Raw genomic sequence first — 17,619 nt, 5'->3', positions numbered from 1 at the left:
CATTACAGTAATTTGCTCTGCTGATACATGTCAGAACAGCAAAGATCTTTCAAACAGCCATCCCATTCCCAAGAGAGGTGCTGTTTTACTTCCTGTGAGAAATTGTTTGGGTCAGAGGACAGAACTCATAATAATTTCTTTTGTTCATGAGACACTCTGACATCTCACATGTCATTGCCTGCCTGCATCTCATACAAAGTCTGCTTCAACAGGGAGGGCTGTCTGTGTCTGTCTGTCTATCTTCTGTGTGTTTTCAGGACAGGTACTCCAGCAGAGTCTAGCAGGGCACATCCTGGCTGCTGTCCCTGGTGTTGAGCAGTCATTCAAGATGTGATTGTGCTGGCAACCTGTGGAACACAGATTCAAAGTGAAAGACAGTGAGTTCAGATTACATGTTAGGAGAGAATTCTTTACTCTCAGGATGGTGAGGCAGTGAAACAGGTTTACCAGAAAAGCTGTGGATGCCCCATCCCTGAAAGTGTTTAAGGCCAGGCTGGAGCTCTGAGCAACCTGGTTTAGTGGAAGTTGTCCCTGTCCATGGCAGGGGGGTTGGAAGTATGTGATACTTAATGTCCAATCCCAACCATTCTATGATTTTATGAATATGTTTCTATATAGAACTATGTTAATACAGGCATCTGCATGCTGGCTTAGGTTTCCCTTGCTCCTTTAAAATCAAGGACAGGTAAATGTTGGTGTCATACATGAAATCCCTATTTGTGCTTGGTCTTTGCATATTAAGTGCTTTAAGTAATTAATTTTGAGTTAATTATTTTTAAATTGAATGTTACAATTAACCCATCAGCCCAGGTACAAAAATCCAGTTCCATTATCAGTGTTTCCATTTGTTTAAAGTTTATTAATAGAGTTGCACCCTTCCCAGTTAAAATTTTCCCAGTTAAAAATCACAAACTTGCCCCTTCTCAAAATTCAAACCACTGGTACACCATAAGAGTTACCTTTTCTGTGTTTACTGTATACTTTTACAAGTGTTTTGAGGTGTGTTGGATGTATTTTAATACTTTTTGTAAGTGTTTCACTTGCATTTTGATTCCAAGGCCAAAACCCCACCCAGTCTTTTTAGCCACAGCCATTACTCTGCAGGCAAGTTCCATGGCAACCTGAATACCTGAATTTTAATGAAGGCATTGTATTCCCTTATCTCTAACTGATACCACCCCCCCCTTGACAACGATGAGCCATTGGTGGACAGAGATGATCCATCAAAGGGAAAGCACCAATCGCCTTGGACCGAAGGGGTGGGCTGTAGGCGGGCTGTGGGCAGAGCAAAAAACTATAAAAAGAATGAAGCTGTGAGGCGGGCTCTCTTCTCTCTTCCCCTCTTGCTCTCTCCAGACTCGCTGTGGGAGACATCGGTGCTGGGCATTAAAAGCCTTACCCCTTTTAAGGGGCTTTTAGTAATTTTTTAAAGTCAACCCAGCACTGCAAGTTCTTTTTCTCTACCTGAGGTCTAGTGCTGTCTCAGCCAGAAGATCTCAAATCCCTGCACTCCTGGGGCATACCATCTACCGAGCCATAGGATCCCAAATTTTTATAGTTTTCTGATTTCTGTAATTTTTCAGTTTTTCTGTTTTCAATAAATTAATCTTTTTAAGAGTTGTCTCATTTCTCACAGTTGGTTAGAGACAAGCCTTTCTGGGGTCCTGCATTCTGGAGCTGTAGTGCAGGCAAAGGAGGGAGAATGAAAGTTTGTATTAAAGCCTCTTGCCAGAGGGTAACTTGAGGTTGTACTATAGGACCGATGGTCTGAGGAAGCCTCATGAGGTGTTACTATTGTCCTAGGGGCTATAAGGCTACAAAAAAGGCCTGAGTCCAGTTCTTTAGCAAGAGGTGCTATCACAGAGATGGTCTCCAGGAAAAAAATTGGCAGGTAGGAGCAGAGAGAGCATTTTACAATTTAGACTCACACTGGAAATTGGAAGGTAAGATCACACTCATCCTTTCCCTCATGGCATCAGTGCAACAGATTGCAAAAGCTTGCAAGTACTACCCTATTAAATGGGCTTCCTTGGCCCTGGAAATTTCAGTTCTTAGGAATCTAAGAAAGCCCATTTAAGTAGTTTACTGCCACTATGGTATCTCTTTAGTTTTGTTGCAGTTTACTAAAATACTTAGATCCAAGCGTTCTGGGTTAGCACAACACAAGCTAACAGCTGTCCCAGCTGTGTCCCCTCCCAGGTTCTTGTGCACTCCCAGCCTTCTTGGGGTGAGGTGGTGTCAGAAGAGGCCTTGCTTAACACTGCAGTACCTGCAATGGGGGTGCTATCTATGCTGGTTTGGTTACAAATCCAAAACATAGCACCATATGTGCTACAATGAAGAAAATTAAATCTATCCCAACCAGTTCCAAGGGAATAGTAAGAGAGATAGTAAGATGAGGGAAGATGATGTGGTAGGGTAGTAACTCAATGAGATGTTGCATCATGCATGAAGTAATTATTTGAAATTCATTCTTTCATTAGTGTGTATGGTGAAAGGCTTCCTGCTAAATCTCACTTAGGTTTCCCAGGAGGGAAATACCAAAGAGAGGACTTGGGCAAAAAGAAATTGGTAGTTTCCAGAGCAGCTTAGAAAGGATGCTGCCCAAAAGCTGTAAGAAAAACAACTGTAATTAAGGTTGTAAAAGAAGAAGGACCTAAACAGGTCATTTTATATTCAGGGAATAAAAGTGTGACAGAATTGAGAAATAATTTATTGGGTTAACTGAGAGAGAGAAGGGGGGAGAGAGAGAGAGAGAGAAAATAGCCATTGCAAATCCAGGTCTTTTTTTGGTGAGGACAAAAGCAGCGCTGTAAACTGCTAAAGTATGTGTGTTTTATCTGACAGTTGCTGGTTGATCTAATTTTGCTTTTCTGACAACCATTTTTCTAAAGACAGCATGAGTGCTGAGGAAACACTAACAAAGACAAAAAGAAAGCGAATGGACTTAAATGTGAGAAAAAAGAAAACTTGCTGTTTCGTACTAAGTGCTACATGGTATTAGCAGCACTTGTGAACATAAGAAAGTACTTACACCATGTTTGTGCACTTTCTGATGCAAAACAGTGATAGGGCTGCTGGTGGGGTGACTATTCAAGATATGTAGTGGTAACAGATAAGTTCTCCAGTCCTTTTTCCCCTTGCCCCCTTCTAGCTGTGCTACCTATTAAATAAGAAAACCTATTAAAATAAAAGGAGAGGAGGCCTGGATTCCTTCAGAGTGTATGTCAATTTCAGTGCCAAGACTCTGGGATTCCCAAGTGATATTTCCTTTTAAGAAAATTTCTCTCCTGCCCACCAGAAGAATGAATAACATTCCAGAGTCATTAATTTTGCTTGGCATTCTTTTCTTTAAAGATTTAGATATTTAGATTTGTGAGAGTATAAGGAACACAAATCCTCTTGATCAAAAACAAGAGTGAAAATAACAGGTTGTTTCATACTTCAGAGTTGTATTTATAAAGTCTTCTCTGAGTTTGACCATAATAGTGTATATCATTCACTCACTGTTTGGTGTGTGCTGGGACAGTCATACCTGTTCATAGGAGGACACACTTCTGGAACTTCAAATCTCTCCTTGTTCTTCCCACTGACCACTTCTTCCTCATAATTTTTTAGCCAAGAAATTCCAAATAGAAGTTTGAATATGTTGGGAGGGCTAGAATTGTTAATGGAGATGACATGGGTTATAAGTGAGTTTTCAAAGTGGAGGCACTTCACTCACTTCCTCCCATGCTGATCCTCTGAATTTTATGTTTGTTACCAAAACTTCAGTAAAATAAAAAACTCCTTAACACCAATGTAGCATTAAGAAGCAGGCATTATTTATTTGGGTGGATGCAGGGGGGAATAGCTCATCCAAGATCTGTGCATGCTGAGTACAGGGAAGTTTCTGTTTATATACTGTATTTTACACACATATTAATTGATTATCCCAGAATAAACATACATATGATAATAATTTCCCCAATATCATTAACATATTTCCGTGCCCCTTTATGCCTGTGTTCTTCTGTCCTGGGGGTCTCTCTGGTGGTCCCTGGTGGTTGGGGTCCCCAATGTTCCAGGTGACCTGGCTGAGTTGGCAGGTCACTGGGGCTGGTGAACTTCCAGTTCTCCTTCCTACACAATGGGCATTGTGCAGTTCCGTAGGCCAGTGGTTTTGGTAGAACAAGCATTGTGTTAGCTCACCAGGTGTAGACAATTTATCATCTGGTAACATCTGCATTAGCTGGAGATAGCTGGTACGTTAGCAGTGAGCCTGGATTCTTTAGAGGGGTGAAGGAAACTGCAGCCTCTGAGAAGGTGCTACTGTGGCTTCAGGCTACAGACTCACCCCAGGGTGGATGGCAAAAGCAGAGCTGTGTCTGGACAGCAGCAGGGAGGCTGAATGCTGGGTGTTTCAAGTTAGGGAAAACAGTGGAGAAAATAGAGATAGCCCATTGCCAGAAGACATGCTAGTGGTTTTTCACTTACTTAGTCCTAACACCGTATGTTTTCTTCTCCTTAACAAAATTGTTTGCTTTTACCTCCTGTGCTGGTTTGCACAAATGTGGAGGAGAATATCCTCTGATAGAAGGCAGGTTATAACCAGCCCTCCCCTACCAGGTTCAGGCAAAAAAAGAAGTTTTCCTTGGAGAAAGTGAAAGAGATAAAAACTATTTATTTAACAAACACACAGGAAAAGGAAATAATGCTAAATAATAAAACCTCTCACTGTGGAGAGAAACCTGGGAAAATTCAGAGTCCTTCTGTATATGTAGTCTCTCTCCTCCTTGGAGCTGGGTTGTGGGCCCACCTCCGGGGCTTTGGTGGGAAATTCTCCTGATGTGTTCTGATGTTGAAACAGTCCAGAAGAGAAGAAGGGAAAAACAAACCAAAGTCCCAGGAAAACAAAGTTCAACTCTGTGTCTCCCTCCAGAGAAGAGGAGCTGAAAGCTGGCGGAAAAGCAAGCAGGGCGCTTCCTCCGCTCTTGCTGCTGCAGAACGCAGAGGAGTGTGTGTCTGTGTCCTTGAACAACTGCTTTGAAAAGTTCACTCGGTTTTTTCTCTCTCCCCTCTCAGGCTCAGTTTAAAGGCACAGAAAGGTGCAAAGTTAATTTCTGGGCATAGAGCAGCGATAGGGGATACACATCATAAAGTCACCCCAAGACACCTCCCTAATTTCTGAGTTTCAGTATAAAAAAGGCTCGTGGAGTTTTTGTAGAGATAAGATGATAATGATGATCATCATTATCATTTTTACTCTTATTACTGATTTAGCAGATGAGGGGTTTGGTGAGGCAGTTTGAGTGGAGCACTGGTTTATAGGTGTTCTGATTGACAGCTTGGGTTCACATCTTTATGTGTGGGAAGACCCTCTAATTCACTGGCTTGTGGGAAGACCCTCTAATTCACTGGCTTACAGCACACATGGGGTGCTGCAGACCCCTCACTTTAGCTGGAGAGGGACCTGCAACTCCAGCATTTCTCTGTGTGAGGCCACTGAACTGCCTTGCTTGACATCAGGCAAGAGAGGTTTTGACAAAATCCATAAATTTAATGGATTCAAATGAAAGAAATAGAAAACTTTGGGATGCAAGTAGAAATTGAAAAAGGGAGTTTCTTGGCAAGGAGAGAAAGGGAGTTGAACACAGTTTGGGAAAAGCGATTTGAGAGAGAGGCAATGGTAAAAGTCATGGGAAGGAGGACAGGCACACAGAGGCCATATGTAGAAATTTCTGAAGAAAAAACCCCAGAAGGATGACTCGCAAATGTAGGATGGGAGAGTAGGAATCAATATGCTGGTGGAAGACTGTCGCATAAGGTGAAGTTTGTTAGAGGATTGCCAGATGAGAATATCAGGAGGGGCTGTGACTTCGCTGCAGAGCCGTTTGACTGAATGACCAGTACAGATCCCATCGAGCCCCTGGGGAGAAATACGGGTGAAGATCTCTCCTTAGATGGCTCTGAAATGTCTTCTCCAGGTGGACAGACTTTGCCATCATAAACGAAATCTTAATACCACACATTTATTCTGTTTTGTGAACACAGTAATATAAAATACATACATACATATATATAAAAATCAACAATTTTATTCATGATAGAGAATTTGTATGAGTTATGCTACTGTATTTGCTGGAGTATACAGGTCCAAATGAGAGCTGTATGGCTTCTTAGTCTTGGAGTGAACACATAAAAGTTGTGTTGTTTTTATTAGTGCATTGTTTTAGTATAAACTTAAGAGTTAAATGGTACTGCATGCCACTTTCTGGTTATGGAATTTTTGGGGTGGAGGGACTAGAATAGAGAGGAATGTGAATCGAGGGGCTCTAGGAGTTATTGCTGATGCTTATGGAGGAAAATGGGATCTGGTGTACTGGAAATTCATTAACTTGTGACATTTCAAAGTTCTGGAGTTGTTTCTAAGTGTGTGGGACAGGGCTTAAGGGGGAGATTAGATAGGTAGGTAGAGAGATATACAGATAAAAGTACAGTAATTTATTATTCTACTACTTTTCTAAACTCCTTTTATAACCATGGAAGGTACTTTGTCCATGATGAATAAATCATAGCCTTAGTTACATGGCAGTTTTGTCAAGATGACTCTGCACTGTACACATAGTGTACCATTACACAGTGACCATGGAATAAGCACAACTGTCATAATTAAACTTAATTTATCATGGTTTCTCTGCAGTTTAAAAACAAACCTCTGCCCACAAAAAAAAAAAAAAAAAAAAACCACAAAACTTCTATTTTAGGTAGCCACTCTTCTTCTTCCTCTGTTTTCTATTGAACAGAATCTTAAAAAGGTAAAGCAATCAGGAAATCGGAGTTGTAGCTGTCTAAAGTGCACTTCCAGTCTGAAAAATCACACGCCCCTAATAAGAAGTAACAGGATACCCCAAAAAAAAAAAAAATTCCATGAGAGGTTGTGAAGACCATCATACTTTAATCCCTGGATTTTGTGGTTTTGAGGTTTGGGTTGTGTTTAAATATGTTCTTTTCTGTCCCTTCGATTATGAGAATAGCCTTGAGAAGTAGATTTTTAAATGTTTTTGAGTTTGAGGTGATCTGAGCTGGTGTGACTGGGGTGTTTTCAGATCTATTAGGGTAGTTAAGAACTTTTTAAGCTCTGCCACACTCAAGCAGTCATACCACTTTTCACAATGAGCAAAGAGGCTGTGCTACTTCCTTATGTAGAGCTTTGTAGTGACAGCATAAACATCCTCATGTCCTCACATAAAGGAGATTGAGGATTGTGACAAACTGTGGCAGTTACGATGATTAACTAGTGCTGGTAGATGATCTGCTGTGCTGTGGAAAGGAAGAACAAGCACACTGTTTTTTGAAGAGGTTGTAGAACTTCAGGCACAAAACTACTGTATTAACCAGCACTCTATTGTGACTCACTGGTGTAATTAGAAACACACCGTGTTTATTTGTATCCCTAAAACTAATCAGCTAAATTTACTCCTCCTCTAGGAATATTGAGACCCATCTCATGTTTCAGTGGATCACAGAGGCTAGCATTTTTGTGCTCAACATCATTGTTTGTTTAGAAATGTCACAATTCTCTACCACATAGCAATTCCCAAATGCAACCCCATGTAAATCAATACAGAGCAGCTTGTTTATCTGGGGAGAGAGGCATCAGCTCAGCAGTTTATGAATTTTGCAAAATGAGAGTTTTGTATATGCTGCTTGGATGTGACCATGGCTGCTAAGGAGCGAATCTGAGCTGACAGGAATTTTTAATGACAGTTTTCACTGCATGCAGTCTTTGCTTAAAACCAAAGGAGCTAACAAAGCAGCACTGGTGCATGGACAGCTAAAGCCCTTCAGTGAAACAGTAGTTCCAGATTAACAAAATGTTGTTACCTACTCTGAACTTCTCACTTGCAGTTCCTTTGCAGGAAATCTTGAAAAATCTTGGGTTTCTCCCTAAATGGCGCAGGAACAATTTTCAAAGCTGGAAAAGTTTCCAGGCACTACTCCTAACCACTTCTAAACTGTGGTTGTCTTAAGACACCATCTTCCTTACTAGTTAAGCTTAAAAAATACCTGTCAAGTCTTATTTACTAAAGATTAATTACATTATTTAATTTTATCATACTTTTTCCTGGTGAAGCACAAGTGCGGGAGTTAAGGCAAAACACTGCATCATGGAGACCTAGATGGTGAGGTTTGTGGAGTTTAGTAAGACAGGATGTTTCAAAGCTAGCCACTTTGAATCAGACTTATGCAAGAAAGTTACATATAATAAACAGCTTTTCACAGCTGGATCCTAATGATGTGAAGGTTTACTTCAGGCCTATAGTGCAGGTTTTTTCCTCCTTTGTATGTCAGCATTTAGAAAATAAAGGCGTGTTTCTACAACTTTCCACTTTTTAGAATTGTTTCAAGTTTTTATGATTGAGACTGATTATGTTGGATGTGAGCACATTCCCGATTTTATAAATATGTGATTTTGAAATGAAATACATTACAGTGCTTGCTTTTGTGTAATATGACTACATAAAAACAGTTTGTTCCCCCAAGATCCAAACAAGCAAAATATGTTCTGTATTTACTTCATGGATTCAACCACAAGAAATTTGACCTTATTTGCACAGTTTTTTTCTTTTGAAAACATGCAATATCCAACACGTTCATCTACCTTGTATTAAAACCACTATAAAAGATGGGGTTTTTTCAGTATGTGACATCTCACACTAATACAAGCCAGACATTTTTGTTTTCTGTATGATGCAATAGCAAAAATCTAATACTTTCAGAAGGTAGAGAAAATTCCGTACTTCAGGTGGCAGTTAATGTTACATGGGAGAAATATGCCTGTGTTTACAGTTGCCAATATTTGTTTATGTGAAACATTATATCTTTATATAATTCTTCATATCCCTCCCATTTAATTTAAGTTATGAAGGTTGTAGAGAGGGGTTACAAGCCAGACTATTGATTTTGCCAGCTTATACCATCTGGAGTTTTTTCTTCCTTCGTCTTAAGTACCAGGAAACAGGGTCAGGAAATCCAGAACTCTGACCATAAAGAATGTGTTTTTCAAAAAAAGTCACGCTAGTTTTAGCAAAGAACAGAGTTGAATTTTTCAGCAGTGCTGACCATTTGGGACTCCACTCAGAATCAGTGGAAACAGTCAGTGTGTATAGCTGCACACTGGGAAAGAAATCAATAAACCTGCAGTTTACATTTCTGAGACCGAGCAGTACTGATCAAACCAGCTTCCTTGACGCCCTTGCACCTCAGTGCATAGAACTGTGACAGGAACAATGGAAGGTGAAGCTAGATCTTGCTTTGAAGACAGGGTAGCTTTATTTAACTGAGTATTTTTTAATGGGCCTAAGGGGTTAAGCAACTTTCATAAAGGGTCTTGAAAGTATGATGAAGGGCTGAACCCTGGGCTCAAATTTGCCAGTGTTGCTCCATGCATTTTTGTACTCTTTTGTATTCTTTTTGGACCTCTGTAATTCCAGAAGCCTCTTTGATATTAAAGTTTGCACAAACTCCTCTAAAGAGTGAAAAAAATTAGCAAAGACTGGCAAAGACTGATCTAAACAAGTCTGTCTGCCTCTCCAGGGTCAGCCTCAATGACAAGCTCAGCATCATTTTGAAACCACACACCATATCAAACCACAAATCCTAGCATTCCTAAATGGTTCACAGTGCAGCTGTGTGTGCAAAGACAAGGAGGTCCATAAGGCCATATTTAAAAGGCATTTGAATACCTAACTATTATTGTCTTAAGCCAAGGTTCGTGAAATAGATTTGGACCTCTGCTTATGGTGTTCTTTTTTCTAGTTAGTAATTTGTTTGCAAACAGAAAAGTTCTTGGAGAAGCAATCTAAATTAAAGTTCTTTCTTTACACAGATAAAAATGCCTGCCTGTAATCTGCCCAGCTGTAGATGAATGAACTAACGATAGGCTCTGCTTTAAGATAAGGAATTGCAGCTCTTCATCTACCTGCTTATTTGGACTGGCTTCCAGAGTTCAGAAAAAAAAGTATCAAACAAGATTTCAAACAAGAAAAGAGATTTCATGGCCCAGCTTCTTCTCTAGTGGATTTGGAGAGCTAGGCTTCTGAGAGTCTATCCACCAAAGCAACACAATGCATGAAAAGATAATCACTAGGGATGCTGAGGAAAGAAACAAGGATTAAGTGTTTAAAAAAAGCACAGCAATCAGTGTCTGGGTGGATGTGTTTTCCTGAGCATACCATGAAGTCCAGTTAACCTTGTTAACCACGCAGTGGAAGGATGCCAACATCTATGACACCAAAACAGGTGATTCCTGAAGGTTCTGCATGCTCTGAAGCTCCTACTGGCCCAGTGCTTTTTAGGGTTCACTCAGCATCCTGACCTGGGGTTTGGTCCCTTGCCAAGCTGACTGGCAGTTGTGAGAGCAAACAAAACATAGATTGGTTGGAGTGTCCTATCAGTATGTTATATTTTGAGAAGGGTAAAGGTGTACTAATATTTCTAGCCCTAAATTAATATGAGTAACTCTAAAACAAATTATTCCAGTTGGAATGCAGACCAGGTGCATGATATTTTCAGTTTTCCTGTTAAATAGAAGTGAATGTCTGCAAAAGGGAGAAATAATCTCTCTGGGGTTTTTTTAGGAGTGGGAGGGCAGCTACATGTTGCAACATGGACATTTTTTTCAGCTGAAGCCTTCCTTATTTGGGATTTTAAAATGTATTTTCCTCCTACTTTCCACACAGCAGGACATGTGTATTGTTTCCTGGAATTGGAATGATCACCCATTGTTATCCAGATAGCTTTAGCCAAGCATTACTTTCAAGCAGCAATATCCCATGAGAATTTAATCTCCAGAAAAAGAGAACCTGTATTCGAATGCAGTTCCTCAGAGTTCACAAATTGCTATTAGAATAGCAACGTTCCATGTGCTTGCTGAGACATGGTAAGTAAACCAGAAGGAAAGACAAGTCACTCCATGAGCAGCAGAACTAGTGAAGCCTGATTTCCTCCAAAGCCATGCACTCTGTCACCCAACACCACTCCCTACAACAAGCCAGTTTCCCTTCCAGTATCCCAGGAGATGTGCATCTCAGTAACTTGAGAACTTCCTGTGCTTGCAGTGTTTCCAGTTCACCACTTGCCTCTATATTCTCTTCTCTTTTCCCACCCCCTGTGTTTCTGAGGTGAGAGGAGAGATACTGGCTCAGTTAGGAACAAGCTAATGAGCCAGGCAGTGCCACGAGCCCAGGGGACAGCCAAAGCACATGGGATGCCACGCCATGCCAAAGGGAATGGTGTGTAGGAGTTCCCTCAGCAAGAATACTGGGTTTTGTTTTCTTTCTCTGTAGATACATAACATAATTAATTGGGTAATTAAATGTCTTTGTGATGTCTGGTTTTGTCACACAGGCTGAAATGGATCAACAGATTCAAAAGTGAGGAGGAGAGACTGAAAACTTTCTTCCTTAGACAGATATGCTGGTAGTGTACCTGCCATTTAGCACTGAAAATATAGCATTAGCTATTTGAGACATCTGGATGGCACATAATGATTATAGTATGGAAACTCAAATAAATAAATAAACAAACAGTTATCTACTGCAGCTGGGTAATTCAGTGGGTATGAAGTTTAGCATAAAAAACAACTGGCTGCCCTCTCATGTTGTTGAGCTGGAGGGTTCATCTATAAATTAGTAAATGGACTCAGTGTCCGCTCTTCTTTCCTTAGTCTTAATTATATGATGTATATAGAACAAAAGTTGAGCTCTACAGATTCTCTTTTTGAAGTTTGTGATCTGTTTAATAGAGTAACCAAATCTATCTGACTTCCCAGAAGACTTATTATTTAGAATTGGATAAATGTATTTAGGGTTTGGAAAGTTTTATTTGTTTTCTTCACTCAGCCATGCTAACTGTGTTCTAACAAATAAACACAGGTATATGAAGTAATTTTTAAAAAAAAAATTCTAATACATTGTGTTTATGGGAGTTGAGATGTCATAATCATGTTGCATATGTTATTAACATGAGACCATCTAGAGGAAAGAGTGCTTTAACCCTTATATGAATACAAAGCGAGCTTCTTCTTTTATGAATTTATTTCCTTCCATTATATATAAGTTTTCTTTTGCTATGGATCCTCACATAAGGCAATGGTTTATTTTAAGTCCTTTCTACTATTTCTTGCTAGGATTTAAACTGGAGTCATTATATTTTATATAATCCACATCACTGTAAGTGCTGTAACTTGATTACTCCCCAGAGGTCTCTTCATGTTGATCACATTGGGATAGCTTCCTTCACGTGGCTAGGGAAATTATATTAAAGTCTGAAGAACCAAGACTGTATTCTTTGAAAAGTGGCTGGATCTGAAATATAAGCTATTCCATACTGTAGTAAATGCCATGTAATGGAAACATAAAAATAACTAACTTGAAAGATTCAAAATGATATATGTTTTTTTGCAGCTCACAGAATAACTTTTAATAACTGCTAGTACAGCTATTACAAATAAAATATGCTTTCTGATTCAGTTGCTTAGTTTTTTTGGATGACAAAGTTACTTAATAGACAGTCCTTTGCTTTCAAAGAAATTAAAAATTCTGGAGAATTAAATACGTATTTATCTATTTATTGCAAACAGAACTAAGCATCTGTCTATTTCAGTTAAGATACTTAGTTCACTCTCTGAATGCCTACAGCAAAGTTTACTTCTTTGTGCAGGTGAAGAACTTTGATTGTTTTTTTTCCTAATCCTCAATTCCTCTGTTTTATTCTCTTTTCTCTTGTACTGAATACAAAAGGTCCATTTGTCTTTAACAATTGACTGAACCAAGAGTTGTGTATTGTATATGTCCATTGTGCCTTTTTAGCAGCCTGTAGTAGTTTGTAGTTTTAGTAGCCTCTAGCTGTTGCTTCTACTCATTATTTCTCAAGAATTTTTAGTAGCCTTTAGTTATTGTTCCTACTCATTATTACCTTGCCTTATCTGCTCTGCCTGTGTCACAGAATGCTCTTCAGAGCTGGACAGACTTTATCAAACATGGTATCACTCCTTTATAAACCCTCCTGCTAGGTCTTGTCATTTGTGCATGAGGGATTGCAGATTGCTCATCAGTCTGAGATTCCAAGCTGACTGCTTGTGCCAAAGTGTCTCCTGCCTCTCTTCCCCTGTCCTGGGAGGACTCAGCCTTAACAATCCATTAAAAAGTGCAAGGCTAAGGCAGATAAGCCGCAAGACAAAGTGGAAATGAAAAGGGGCTCCTGAGATGAGCTCCAGAGACAGATGCAGTGTAGAAAGTGTGAAAGTGTAATTCAAGACAACAACCTTGTGCTGCTCCTCAGTTTTTTACAGGACCTGGTGCATGCCAATACATCCTCATACAGTATCTCTGCTTTTCCCTGACCTCTGAGCATAGAAAAGGGTTGCTAGCCTGTGAAAATGGCTGTGCCCTACAACTGTAGAGCTTAGCTGTGTTTTGATGGGTTTGGCTTTATTGGTTACTGAACAACAGAATGTAAATCTTGGGCTATGCTTTCTCCCCAAGGTTCTCTATTCCCATGACTGCACGTGACTATTCCCTGTCTGCAAAGTCTTCTACTGCTAAGACCATGGTCTCTCCCTCACTTTTCAAATGCAGATAAATTAACCACAGGATCACTGAACCCAAAGAGACCTCATGTCTTTCCTGGTATACAGCTGAATGGACCTGATGACTACATCAGCCATTTTAATGGAGCAGTTTTCAGGTGTTTTCTAAATCTTCATCTGCCCTGTGCTGTCCATTGTAAGCAACAACAATTTAATATGTAGAGAGCCAAATGACAGGCCTTTTTGAATACTCCTATGCAGTATATGCTGTATATGCTCCTCTTCCTAAGGAGTTTGGGCATGCAGCCAGTTTATTTAAAGGCATCTAAGTTTTCTCTGTTGAACAGCCTAAGATGATAAATGCTAAAGTGGTAAACTGCTAATATGTATAGGTCTGGGACCAAGTGTCTCCAAACACGTGGTAAAGTCAGCATTGTGCCTCTGCCAACTGCTCTCTTTTTCTTACCATGTGCTGGCAAGGAGTCTGTGGCTCTTTCAGTATATCCTGTCTCTTGATCAAAACCAAAAGCTTGTTATAGCCTGTACATTGTGCAGAAGCCTTCCCAACCATTCCATAAATCCTTTACATTTTTCCACATGCAGATGGTTTACATTTTCCATTCTCTCCTATATCTGCATTGAATAAAGTTTTTTATCTTACAGTGACTTCAACTGAAAAATAAGCACCCATCCATTATACCATTATACCATGTTTCTTCATTTGAGAAAGAGTCTGAGGAGTACTCTTATAAGTTTATTACCTTTGCCTTGGAAAGCTTAGGACTTTATAAACCTCTTTGACATGAAGTACTCATTGGGGGCTCTATAGGAGTTAAGAATCAATAATTTATGTGGGGTTCCTTCTGCACTTCCTAGTCAAAAACCTCAGAGGTGGAGGATATTTTTTCTTGATTTTTCTGGGCTCAGAAGAAATTGTAATATTGATGTGGTTCAGAAAAAGATGACTAAGTACTCTTCCCATTTGCTTCTCCAAGAGTGCTTTCTTTGTTTTCCTACTATAACAACACAAGTGCCTTCTGCAGTCAGTGCTGCCAAGAAGCGGGTGTAGCCCCCATGCAGGTCATTAATTCATTAATTCAACAGAGTCTAAACACAAAGTTTAGAAGGCAAAGTCATATCACTTGCAGTAATTTGGTGTTATCCCATTATTCATTATAAGAAACAGTTTTGTTATGTTAACCCAGGGTTTGGTCTGGCCTGTCAGCCCTTGAAGGTCTGGATTTTAACTGGGAAGAGTACTGTGCTAGACTGTCACTCAGAAAATGATACTGCACAGGCATTGACAGTATTTACATGGCATTTAGAGAAGCAAATAATTCATTAAATATGAACGGAAACGGGACAATTATCACTTCATCATTGTTTCCTTTTTTCCGCTCTCTGTATTTCCTCTTCAGGGGGATGGGAAACGTTCATATTCTTTTCCTTTGCTCTCACAGACCATAACATTGGCTCAGCGCAGGAGGGGGTGAACAGCTGCATGAAGGCAGGAATAAATAATCAAGACTGAAGGAGGACAGGAAATTTTAAAACCAGTGCTGCCACTAGAGACGTGTAAGATGACATTGCACCTTCCACAGAGCTGAAGATTTGCTAACATACCAGAACTCTCACAGAGACGTTCTGCATATGTGTATATATCACATGCCCAGAAAGCACAGAGTTGGCTGCAGCAATAAATCCAATTGGTGAAAAGTTCCAGCATTTCTACATATTTTTCTTTTCACTGTAGTTGAAGGGTCTTTGCTGAACTCCAAATGCTTCACTTCAAATTTAGAGCCTTGTAGATATTTTTGTGTCTTTTTTTAATAGTATATTTATTTTAAGTTATCATTATATATCTGTTAAGAATGTTTTTTTGAAAGAAGTACTGTAGATATTTTAGTAGTAAGTATGTTAAACTTTATTCAGTAAATTAATTACAGAGTTAGGAAGTTACAGTCATTATTTAATTGTTCACTGTTTCATAAATGATATTAAAAATTATAATATGACTGTCAAAATGTGAACAATTTAAAACACATTTCAAAATTAAACAACTTTGAAATTATACAGTCTGGTACTTCTGAATGTTTTGCTTCACATTAACTCAAAGTATCACTTTAGTATTTCTCACCAAAATTAGTGTTTCCTGTTTGTTGCTCAAGATACACACATATTCTACGTCTGCTATGTGCCAAGATTTGTGTCGGTGGGTGTGCTAGCTAACAGCTGTACCTATGAACTTCTGTCTGCAGTGGGCAAGAGTAGAGCTAGGGATGCAGCCTTGAGCATGCCATCTCAGTTGTGAGAGGCTTTTGAAGAGTAAGTAAAGAAACAATAGAATAAAAAAAAGTCAGAGGAGAAGAAACAGCTGTGATACCAGGATGCAAGCCCCCAGTATTATTTTGCTACTTACAGTCTCTGTTGCTGGTTATTTGGTGCTTACCTGTTTTGCTGGACCTCAGCAAGCTGTGCACTTGCGCAGTTTTTCTTCATTTCACCAGGTGGTTCCAGTGAATTTCATGGTCAAGATCTGATTCCCAAGGCTGTTAGAGAGGCTGGTCCTTTCTGTCTGGTAAGATGCTTACTTAGCTCTATCCATTTTCTGATTCTGCAGTTAATTTGTTGTGGTAATCCATTTTACACAGAACAGGTTAGATACTTTTGGAAGCAACCACAAAAACTTCCTTGGCTTACTAGAGAGAGGCATATTTACATGAAGCATTCAGTGTAAAAGTTGTAACATTAGACCTCTACTAATTTCTCTTTTGGTTTTGAGTCAACAATATTTCTACAAACATTAAAACATGTAACGCAAATAAGGCATCAGTCATTCAGAATTTCCTCTCTTTTTTTCCACCCCTCCTGTTGGAACTCTGTTGTTCCAGTTCTCTGACTATTTGGACCATTCCTGGAATTCTTGTTTTTAATTTAAAAGTTCCAGAAATGTTGTTGTGCAGCTTGTCTGCATCTTTTTTTTGCAATTGAAAATGAAATCACTTTGCTGACAGAATTTACAATATAGAATAAGAGAATCTCTAACTGTCCTAACCAGCTGTGCATGTTCACATTCATGAATCTAAAAGTGTGTGCAAAAGTTGTGGCATGTTGTGAAGGTATCCTGAGCTCTCTTTCAGTATCAGATAGCAGAAAAGTAATAATGTGCATATACTTAGAGCAGCGTGATGCCAGACTTTTTAAAAGGGGTTATCAGAAATTTATGCTCTTTTAATTGGCAATATATGACGTTCCTCAATTAGAGATGTATGGACACCTTCCTTTTACCTGTAACATTCATACTTTGACATGCCTTCATCCCAAACTTCTTTCCAGTTCCAAATCTGTCACTCAGTTCCCACCACATGACCTCTTTCCCCTTCTGCTAATTTCAGGAAAGCTGCTTTTTTTGGCACAACAGGCATGGCAAGCCCAAGTGTTGGTGTGGCAAACCACTACACCAGCCATGACAGGTACCCTCAGATTCTGCATGTGAGGCATTTGTGCTTGGCAGGTTAGATGGTAGATGAGGCAATAGGCTCATTTTGGTGTCTATGACCCGTTTTCTTCGCCTGCTGGTGAGTATCATTATTTCACAACTGCTGGATAGATACGTGGATGATAAAAACTGTGAGGTCCTCTACAGCCCTGGATATATAACTCTAACAGGAGCTCAGGCAAGGAAAACTGATGGCTGCAGAAGTGGGAGATGTCTCCCCTAGGAGAACTTTTACCTTGGCCCTATCTTCCCTGTGCAGTGGTTCATTGTCTCACTGAGTTGTGAGCTGCTGGGGTAGTGGGGAACCTTCCTGAATTGACCCTCTCTGATGGTATTAAGGCATACAGCAGAGCAACAGAGATATCAATAACAGTAAACACAGTTAGGCAAAAGTTAGTTTGTTTGCAGTTTTAGGAGGACAGTCATGATGTTAAAATGCAGTTACCATTCCCCATGGTGAAATCTTCAGCTCTTGTCTGCTATGATCACATCACATCGTTTTAGGGTTGACACAATGAATTTGGGATGAGTACTGAGATAAGTCTTG

General features: G+C 39.7%; 1 protein-coding gene across 2 annotated transcripts in view; it reads left to right on the top strand.

Moving 5' to 3' along the window:
- The window catches only part of AP3S1 (adaptor related protein complex 3 subunit sigma 1), a 51,304-nt gene that overhangs the window by 32,850 nt on the left and 835 nt on the right, over window positions 1-17,619 (top strand). The window contains exon 7 of one of the 2 annotated variants that reach the window (XR_014227276.1): window positions 16,081-16,151. The gene's annotated coding sequence lies outside the window, so the exon portion shown is untranslated. Of the gene's footprint in view, window positions 1-9,871; window positions 9,960-16,080; window positions 16,152-17,619 lie in introns of those variants that run through there. The other variant, XM_082301418.1, reaches the window with a different exon arrangement.

Source organism: Coloeus monedula, assembly GCF_965178545.1.
Source record: "Coloeus monedula genome assembly, chromosome: Z".
Lineage (NCBI taxonomy): Eukaryota > Metazoa > Chordata > Aves > Passeriformes > Corvidae > Coloeus > Coloeus monedula.
This window is presented reverse-complemented; position numbering and strand designations above follow the sequence as displayed.